This window comes from Myotis brandtii, unplaced genomic scaffold (genome assembly GCF_000412655.1).
Source record: "Myotis brandtii unplaced genomic scaffold, ASM41265v1 scaffold847, whole genome shotgun sequence".
Classification (NCBI taxonomy): Eukaryota; Metazoa; Chordata; class Mammalia; order Chiroptera; family Vespertilionidae; genus Myotis; species Myotis brandtii.
In genome coordinates, this window is record NW_005371441.1 from 727454 (window position 1) to 738486 (window position 11033).

Genomic DNA, 11033 nt, shown 5'->3' on the forward strand with positions numbered 1-11033 from the left:
TTATCTCCCGAGGGGTCCCAGACTGCGAGAGGGCACAGGCCGGGCTGGGGGAATCCCCTCCCCCCGCCCCCCGAGTGCACAAATTTTTGTGCACCGGGCCTCTAGTAGTAAAATAATTCACAAAGAATCACCCTTCCATTTGGCTTATTCTCCCTAAGCACATTCCTCTACCTCATGAGAGAGTAACATTCGTTTTAAAATATTTTTGTGCTTCTTAATATTACTTGGGTTCTCTAATTAGTTCACTACTTCCATGACAATTGATGCTCAAATCAAATTGGATAAAGGACAACTGCCCCTTTTCTTCCTCGACCTGTGGCAGGTTTTACAGTAGGAGAGCAATGGCAGCATAGACATCCCAAGTTGTTCAGGTAAGATTGGTGATTGGAGATAATGCTCAGCTTTTGCACACCAGGGTACCTGTGTTGTTCAGTACACTAGGGGGAGCCGTACCCATAACAATTTACTCAACAAATCCCAAGATTCCAAACCTAACTTCTCTCCCAAACCTGCTTATTTTCCTTCCATGCTTGAGAGTAGTGTGGCCCTGAAGGAAATCGTGGTTCATGTACTTAAAACACAACATACACACTGTCAATAGACCCGTGAGTTATTATCTTTCCCAGGTTGTGTAACCTGCTTTAGTTTTGTTGTTATTATTTTTAAATTAGTATAGTATTATTAAAATCAGTCTTTATCGGATCACCTTTCCTGAGTGTGTTGTATACAACATGATTGAAATTCCAATTCGATAATCAAGAGCGAACTCCTGTGGCAATTTGATGGTCATGAAAACCCTTAAGCCAGCGGTTCTCAACCTGTGGGTCGCGACCCCTTTGGGGGTCGAACGACCCTTTCACAGGGGTCGCCTAAGACCATCGGAAAACACATATATAATTACATATTGTTTTTGTGATTAATCACTATGCTTTAATTATGTTCAATTTGTAACAATGAAATTGGGGGTCACCACAACATGAGGAACTGTATTAAAGGGTCATGGCATTAGGAAGGTTGAGAACCACTGCCTTAAGCAATACCACCATGGCAGCTGTAAGGTGAGTGGAAAGTGAGTACATGAAACAAACAAGGATGTAGGAAGAAGTCAAGAATCACCTGTTATCAGGGCTGTCTAGAAAAAGACTCAGATAACTCTTAGTTCATATTTTCTAACATACAAGAATTCATTAGCTCGCATGGGGGCTAAGTATGGAGAAGGTGAGAGCTCAATGATGACTTGAATAAGGAGGTTTCATGTAGGATCTGTTCCACTCCAGAACATGGAATTTGCAGAAACTAGCAGGGCAGATTTAAAGCACAAAGAAGATCACTCTGCCCTCTCAGCAGATTCTCAATAAAGGTATTACACCCTGCTTGTATAATGGAAAGAAAGGCCCCGTGAAGTTAAGTAATGAGCCCATGGTAGTATAGTAAGTGCCAGAGCGAGGAGGCATATTCAAAAATGCAGAAGACTGAACCTGACTGCCAAGGATTTTGAAATAATTTTTTATTTTACTCTAAGGGCAATGAGGCACCCTTAGACATTTCAGAGTGAGAGAGGAACATGAGGAAATTATTTTTCTTTTTCTAAATTAATTAGCAGGGGAGCTGATTATTCTCCCTCTGCCCTCCCCTCTCCTGTTCAGTACTCTCTATCTCCTGAGATGCTGATCCTGTGAATGGTATCACTGGATTCCCTGCCTATTGCCTCTTCAGTGTGCGTGGCCAATGGGTGGTATGCAGAAGATGAGGAACATCTGAATGAATTCTGCCTCAGATTATATAATGAGTAAAGAAATATAGGCAACTCTGGGGTATAAGCTGCCATGAGCCTGCAGAAGAAGCAGGCAGAAGCCAGACCTTGAAGTGCCATGACGGCCATGACTGATTTTAATCAGTGGAATATAGTGTCCTGCCCAAAGTTGCTCAGTATATATTTGTTGAGTTGAATGGACCAAAAGGAGCTAAAGAAAACACAGCATTAACTCAAGTATTTCCAGTGACATAAATGGGACGATGGGGTAAGAGAGCCGACTTAGTGGGCAGAGAAGTTCCGTTTGGATGTGTTGAGTCCACCATGCTTGCTCACCCCTTCCTCTATTTCATCATCCTCAGAGGCAGGGTTCCCCATGGGCATTACATCAATCCTTGCAGCCTTCTACCTGGCCACCAGTGGCTGAGACTGGGTCCCAAATTCCTTCAAGACAACACCAGAGCACTATACAAATGTAACCATTTTCCAGATGTGCTGTGATAAGAACAAAGGTTGTCAGCAGGGCATTGATTCCCTGTCAGTAAGGTGACCTGTTTAATTTTTCTAGGGAACATGGTAGATTAGAAACCTTCCCAACTTAGTCTTCTTCAGACCAATTAGGGTGGAAAACATGGCAAAATTGACCTAAAAGCAAATCTTTGACCTCAGGATCATGAGCACCAACCTTAAGCAAGCTGGTCCATCATATATCCCAAGAAAAATAGGAATCAGACATTATTTACCATCTTCATGCTGAAAATCATTAATCTATTCCTCTCACTGAAGTGGCTTAAAGGTAAAAGTTTTCCATAATTATTTAAATGTTATTTAGTATTGACCAGCTCAACCCTGATTAATATCCAGTCTTGATATTCATCCCCAAAGAGGGTTTTATGTGGAATACTTGGCATTGAAATATAAATATGCTAAATTTAAAATATTTTAAAATAATATTTTAGAATTCATAAATTAAAAAATACAAAGGGTAATTTATTTGATTGGGTAGTTTAGAAGTCAGAGGTACTATTTTATTTCAGTTGAACATACTAATGCTGTACATTTGTACAGTTCCATATGATGTTTTAAAATGCTGTCATATATGTCATATCAAGCCTGTGTGTAGACAGTTACATGGATTAGGAAGCTGAAGCTCAAAGAGGAAACTGATTTACATGAAGTCACATAGAAGCTGAACTGATTCTAGAACCATCTGATACCTTGTTCAACACCTCTTTATCTAAATTATACCTCCAAAGTTAATTTATAGGAAATAATTTTATTTTTCTTTCATTCACTAGACATGCTTATCACATAATAACTTCAGGGCTCCCCTAGGAGTATTTACAGCATTTGAGTTTTTGGCTTAAAAGTTTGACTAATTATAATAGAAACTAGAGGCTCGATGCACAAAATTTGTGCAAGGGGCTCGGCCCTCGCAGCCCCGGCTTCATCCAGAAGGTAGTCCGGAAGGTCCTTCGGCTGTCTGGTCTAATTAGCATATTATGCTTTTATTATTATAGATGGTGGCTCTTCATTGGGGGCATTTTTGAAGTTCTAATTCCAGACACAAGCCTTTTACGTGGAGATTCTACAGAGTAAGAGCTATATTTTACCTGGTTTGATCTTTACTACGTTCTACATGTCACTTTTAGTGCAAATTTTACTTTCAAGGAAATAAAGAGAAAAATCTCAGTGGGGTGGATTAAGACATACGCTTGGTTGAATGGAAATCTAAAAATGTTCCCTTTTCCCAGTCCTTATAAATTAATGTCCAAGTCTTGGGGGCGGAGTGTAAAAGTGAGGAAGGGACAGGCAGCAGCAAAAGGAAAAAGATGTCAGGGTTCTAGCTTCTTCCTCTCCCTAGTTACCCCCTCCCCCCAAAGACTCCCCCTTCATTTCATCCCTGGATTTCCAGGCGCTTAATCCCATGATGGTCAGGTGAGATAGGAGAGATTCCTGTTTCAGTTGTAACTTGAACTGGAGCTGTTGTAAGCAAATCCAGGCCTCTGGCTATTTCCCTGCCTGTGGCCAGGCACTAACCTGAAACCCAGAAGCACTGGGAGGGCAGAGGCAGGTCTCTGCTGGCTTTCTCTCTACACAGAGACTCAGACCCAACCAACATTCTCGGATCTTGGGGTCTATGGATAGTTGACCTTCTATTACACCCGCTTTTCTTGCCTTCTCTTTTCTTTCTTTTTAAAAATAACATAAAAGATATTATTCAAAATTAAGATGATTTTACTTTATTACCCTAAATATGCCTCCACACCCCAGTGAGCTGACAGGGTTTATGTTATATTGTGCAAGTGGACATGAATCAAAGAGGAATCTGATTTGGAGAGAGGGAAGGACTTTAAACATAAGCACATGGGAGAAATCACAAAGAAAAAGAATTAAAAACAAAACTAAAAGAATCACAATTAAAAAGTTAACAAACGGGGAAGTATTTCTGGCAGAAATGGCAGATAAAAGATGGAAATTGCTATGTAAAGAGCTTACATAAGTCAAAGAAGGAGTAAAGTATATGCAAAAGGACATGTTAGTTCTCAGAGCCCAGATCTGTAAAAGGCTAAGACCCATGAAAAAAATGTCTACCCTCATTGGTAATCAAAGAAATGTGAATGGAAGCACGGAGACACCACTGATGATACTTTAGGGACAAGCATGTTTAAGTGTGTTAATGTTTAGGAGGAGCAGCGAGTGTAGAGAAACACTCACTCCCACTCTGCTCATGGGAATGAAATTGGTATATTTCTGAAAAGTAATTTAATAATTCATATCAAAACCCCCAATAAAATAAACACTGAGATTCTCACTAGTTTGAAAGCCTTGCTGAAAGTACAGATTTCATAGCTAGAGCATCAAATCCAAAATCTAGAACCATTTACAGACCTCAGGAACATATATAAGTCCAGATGACAAGTCTCAGTCTAAAATACTATGATAACAATATGCACCGCCAAGAAGTGTAAACATAGCTTTTACTTGAATTAAAGTTTATAGGTTACGCTTTGTTGATTTAAAAAAAAAATTATTAGTCTCATTATCTTACAGTCAGCCTGGATATAAACTCAAAACTCTTCCCTCTGCCCTGCCGCCGTGGCTCAGTGTTTGATCATCAACCTATGAACCAGGAGGTCACGGCTCAATTCCCAGTCAGGGCACAGGCCTGAGTAGCTGGCTCGATCCCCATTGTGGGGCGTGCAGGAAGCAGCTGCGTGGCTCAGTGTTTGATCATCGACCTATGAACCAGGAGTTCACGGCTCAATTCCCAGTCAGGGCACAGGCCTGAGTAGCTGGCTCGATCCCCATTGTGGGGCGTGCAGGAAGCAGCTGGGGCACAGGCCTGAGTGGCGGGCTCGATCCCCATTGTGGGGCGTGCAGGAAGCAGCTGATCGATGATTCTCTCTCATCATTGATGTTTCTATCTCTCTTTCCCTCTCTCTTCCTCTCTGAAATCAATAAAAATACTTTAAAAAAAAAAAACTCTTCCTTCTGGCTGTGTCACTCTAACCAGTCTCAGAGGTGGAATTGTCTCCATCATGGCCTGCTTACCACATTATCCTGGGCAGACCATTTTTATATTCAGTAAAAACACACGCTTGCCAATAAAAAATATAATTTTCCACATTTTCAGTAGGGATATGGATAGGATTGAGTATGAAGTTAGAGCTTTTTGCTTGCATGAGTTATATTTTAATTAAGAAAGTTGTTCTAAAATTTCACTATGTCAAATATTCCTAGAATAATTAAGCCACGTCCAAGTATTTCTAACAACTTTCATTATAGTTAAACACTTGTTGAAATGAAATTGGCTATGGAATTGGCTATCACATGTAAAGTGATTATTCTTATAGACTATCTCTACCGGTTTGCTGAGATTTTCTCTTTAGCGGAGCTCAGATATCTTCAGATTGCCAAATAATTGCAGGGTTACTTTCTAGCTCATTGAGATGAAAAATATATTTGTCTTTCATTCACTTGTAAATTTATTTTCCTGGACACCACAGGCGTAAATCAAGAGAAGAGACGTGTAATTTGTATGGTCATAATCAAGGTTTGAACAATCCCATTATCACCTGATTCTACATAGAGCCAAGAAGACAAGTTCTGCCTTCTAAATGAACAGAATGATCTAAGGATCTGAACCCATGATCCTGATTTGTCTGATTTTTTAATTCCCTCTGTCCTGCACAGAGCCAGACACTGACAGTAGGCCACTTACTATGTCCAGATATATTGTTGATTTCATTTATTTCACAACTGGAGTCAAATTTTTTTTCTTAAGTACTTAGAAATATACTTTTGTAATTGTGTAGACTTGTTGGTTTCAAGTGTCAGAAACCCAACTCTAACTGTTCAGACAAAAAGGAAATTTGTTGGAAGGGTAAAAAGTATAAAATCAAAAGAAGAATTGAAATATGAAGATGCAAGATGGACTAGGGTACAGCTGGGCTCAAGGGCAATTGGAACCAGGAACTATTTGGTGTTTCTCCATCTCTCTTATTACAGACCAGCAGAAAATGTGATACTCACCCCATGGCCACCCCCTGAAGCTTCCAGACCTCACTTGTAGCTTCTACTGGAATCACCAGGCAGGAACTGGCTCCTTGCTAGTCAGTTCTGGAAAATCTTGGGTTTAGCTGAGTCAGGCTCCCACTCCTGAACCAATCAGAATGCCAGGAGGAAGTTTCTCAGGGTATAGATCACATGATCCCAGAGATTGGTAAATATTATGAAAGAATAGCTACCCTAAGGAGAGTTCATGACAGTCTATTTTTAGATTTTCTTTTTAAAGTTCTACCCATTACTAGCATTTCCATAATCAATTTTTTAAAAAGCTACTTTTGTGAAAATATCATTTTAAAACTGGAATAATATAACCAAATTCAGCAAAGAAAATTAAAATTAATTTCAATCTCATCACCCAAATATTTAGACTTTAGCTCATATCCCCCCAGTCTTTTCTATAGACATATATTCTTTTCCTATATACTAGTCCAATCTAATAAAGAGGGAATATGCTAATTGACCCTCACACAGTCGCAAAGATGGTGGCACCCACAGCCAATAAGAAGGGAATAGGCTAATTGACTGCCCTGCCCTCAAAGATGGCGGCGCCCACAGCCAATAAGGAGGGAATATGCTAATTGACTGACTTTCACACCCTCAAAGATGGCAGTGCCCAAAGCCACAAGATGGTGGTGCCTATTCCCCGTAGCCCTGCCGGGGCGGCAGGCGCACGGCAAGGCTGGGCCCGACCCCAGGTGGGCCTGGCCTTGCTGTGAACCTGCTTTTGGAATCCCCCAGCCCCCTCAGAGCCCCCAGCTGCCCAGGGCCAGCCCAAGGCGCAGGCAAGCCTTGGATGGCAACTGCCCAGCTGCCCAGGGCCGCCCGAGGCTCAGGTAATCAGGGCCGGCCGAGGCTTGCACTGCCGGCAGTGGCAGCAGCAGAGGTGTGATGGGAGTGTCGCCTTCCCCTAATCGCTGGGTCACCTCCCACCCCTGAGAGCTCCCAGACTGTGAGAGGGGGCAGGCGCCGGGCTGAGCCCCCCCCCCCCTCAAGTGCATGAATTTCCATGAACCGGGCTTCTAGTATAGTATATTACTGAGATCATGTTGAATGTAAATTCTACATTCTGCTGCCCACTTAAATGTAAAAAGAATACTCTTAGTTAATCACATTTTATATATATGGATCCCTTTAGATCAGGGAATCAATGACACATCAGAAGATCTGTGAACTTCTTGAATTAAAATGAAAAAATCTTGTAGCTATAAGCATTTTAGTGTGTATTTCTCTTGCGAAGGGCTCCATCCATATTTTTACCAGATTTTCAAAGTAGTCTGTGACCAAGAATTATGGCATTCAAGTTTTCAAAGCACTGCCACATAAGTAATAATAGGCTCAGAACTGCATAATTAATATTCTACTTTCAGCTAGTCTCAAGTGACATAAAGGTTCATGCTATGTATCAAACTCTAACTTGCAAATGCATGAATTTGAGTCACCAGTGTTCAAGCCAGACCCTTATTGTGTGGCTGAGCCTCTCCAGTGCCCAGCCTCTCGTCTCAATCAAGTTCCCTTGTCCCCACAGGACTAACTGTGTGAATGGTCGCAATAGCTTGTTTCTGTGAACTCTGGGGGCTTAGCAGCTAGAGGAGGCTAGCAGCTGCCAGGAAGTGAGCAGGGGACTATGGAGAAGAGATTATGAGAGACAATATATAGGCTCTGAGGATCTTGTATTTTGGATATTGATGGTGAATTACAGAGGCATGGATAGAACTGACCAAAATGACTTAGCAAAACTGAAGCTATTTCACTGCCTGACTTACAAGGGCTCCTGGGCACAGTCAGAGCTTGGCACAGTGACTTCAGAGCAAGATCATTCGAATAATTCAAAACCAAAAGTGAATTTTTCAGGCAAATTATCAAGTTCACCTACATAAATTGCACGAAATAGCCAACTGTCATTCAATCTCCCCTCCGTTGTGGATGGTGTACAACTTGAGTGGATTTTCCCCTTCAGAGCCCCTTGGATTGTGCCCTGGTTAAACTTACTTGATAGCAGCAAAATTCCCGTTTCACTTTATGCAGCCTGGTTCTACCTCATAGAAGTCACATTCTCTGTTCATAGGCACAGGTTTTTTGTTGTCCTTGTTTTTTAAATGTATTTCTTTATTGATTTCAAAAGATGAAGGGAGAGGGAGAGAGAGAGAGAAACATCAAACATGAGAAAGAATCATTGATTAGCTGCCTCCTGTGTGCCCCCTACTGGGGATCAAGCCCGCAACGCGGGCATGTGCCCTTGGCCAGAATCGAACCTGGGACCCTTCAGTCCGCAGGCCGAGGCTTTATCCACTGAGCCAAACTGGCTAGGTCTAGGCACACGTTTTTATCTTAGTCTTTGTTTTCCCACTCAGAGATGGTGTTCCCCTGGGACACCCCTTCGCGCTGCACAAGCGCTATAAGCACAATGGAAACTCCTGGCTCCGCCCTCCGGGTCAGCCCAGGGAACCCCGGGAGTGGGAGCAAACCCAAGCCGCCGCGTCAATGGCACGTTCTCAGGTGAAGCCAGCGTCTCTCCATCTGCTCTGTGTCCTCGATGCCTCCATTCTTTCAGGTCCACGCTCTGATCTGTCTTATTGTTAGGTGTCCCTCACAGATAATCGATTCCCTCAGAAATGTGAAGATCCATTTCCCCATTACGAAATTCTTTTCAGCTTCTCAAGGTGAAACACACTGTGTTTCTTACTTTTACTTAGTTATTTTAAGGGGTGCTCCATGGATACTGTACTTAAACATTTAAAAAAAGAAAAAGAAAAAGAAAAAATTGAAGGGGGAAAAATCATTCAATACGGGCATGTTACTCGGAAAGAACCAAGCAGGTAGGTCTAATAAATCAGGCTTTTCCTCTGCTCCGTGGTGTGTGGAATGATTTACTACGTCCATAAAGGAAATTAAAGGACTTCGAGCTCAGAGACACCCCAGAGGCCCGAGCTGGGATGGTGCAGACAGAGCTGTTTGAAGACATGGCTCTGAGGCTCAGGGAGTGGACGGTTCGCAGCTGCCCTGAGCCCACGGTGTCAGTGTTCAAAAGAACGGAGGAGGACCGCTTCTAGGCCCTTTGGCTGAGATCGAGGATAGCATCAAAAGAAGAGCAGTCACCAGCAGCTCTGTCCACAGCTGGTTAACGGGACGGAATGTAAAGTCAGCAGGGCAAGGTTGCTGATCAAGCTGCAGACTCCTCAGCCTGCTGGATTTTCAGGGCTTCCTTTCAGCGTAGGGGGGCTGCCATACCTAATACGGCTCAATACTCTTTCATACTGTTTGCACACATCCTTAGGATACTTAAAAAATGGGGGGGGGGGGGGGGGGGGGGGAGAGACTTCACCAGATAAAGAAAATAACTGCATGAAACAGAATAAAAGTGGTTTCTTCTGAAGAATGTGAACTGATTTGCACATGCTATCGATTCAGAAAATCAGACATACAAAGAATCCAGAAAGGAAAATAGAAATCCTAATGGAATAAGAGGCTTCGGCTTGCCGAACCGGTTTGGCTCAGTGGATAGAGTGACGGCCTTCGGACTCAAGGGTCCCAGGTTCCATTCCGGTCAAGGGCATGTACCTTGGTTGCGGGCACATCCCCACTGGGGGGCGTGCAGGAGGCAGCAGATCGATCTCTCTCATCAATGTTTCTAACTCTCTATCCCTCTCCCTTCTTCTCTGTAAAAAAAAATCAATAAAATATATTTTTTAAAAAAAGAGGCTTCGGCTTACAGGAGAGGTGACCTTTTACTAAGGTGTCCCTAGAAGTCCTATTTAAAGTTTATCAATGAGCTGGAACCAAATATGCCATGTCAGTGGATCCTAAATCAAATTTCCTGCATGTTCCTAGGCCGTGGCTGTGGCCCCGAAGCCAGAGCTGGGTTGTTCCTAAACCAGGAAGAGTTACTTCATATAAAGCAGGGGCCCCAGACTTTTGGAATTTATGGACCAAGAAAAAATTTTAATGGAAACATGGAACCAAAATCAAATTGTCGGCTTTGCTTTTTTTCCCCTTAGTCGAGTAAAACAAGAAGAAGGAGACAGAGGAGAAGAAATTGAAAAAGAAAAAGGGGTGGGGGACTATCTACCATCACTATGATTTTGGGGAAAGAATGCACATTTTAACACCAAAAAAACTGAGAACACAGTCTCCAAATTAAAAAGACATGAATTTATATTTTTGAAAAAAATCACTCATTTCTATCTTCTCCTAGGCAGGCTTTGGAGCCAGTGGGTAGAGGAGAGTAGAATATGGGCTTTGCCACAGCAACGCACGGGTTCAAATACCAACTCCACCACCTGCTAACTGACCAGGGCACGCTGTTGCTTCAAGTCCCCGGGACTCTGTGCTCTTCTGTGAGGCAGGGATGCTCACTCAGGGACAGCGTGAGAAAGGTCCCACCCCCAACATGAAGCTGCCCCTCTTTTGGACCACAAACCCCCTCGGCCCAGGTTTTGTGGGATCTTATCTTCTCCGTTAGAGAGTTTCATTTAAACCGGATCTCACCTGACTAAAGATGATTCCTGAAAAGATGGAGATGCTTAGGTGGGGGTGTGTGCAGGCTCTGGGTGCTGCCCATCCCAGAATTTCCTAGGCCAGTGCTGGAAGCCCCTGACAGCTGCTAGGAAACACATCATTTTGATTTAGAATGAAATTGATTTGTTTGTCGACCATAAAGACGGATGGAATAAGTATAAAAAAAAATAGAGGATTTGGCCATGACTGCTTC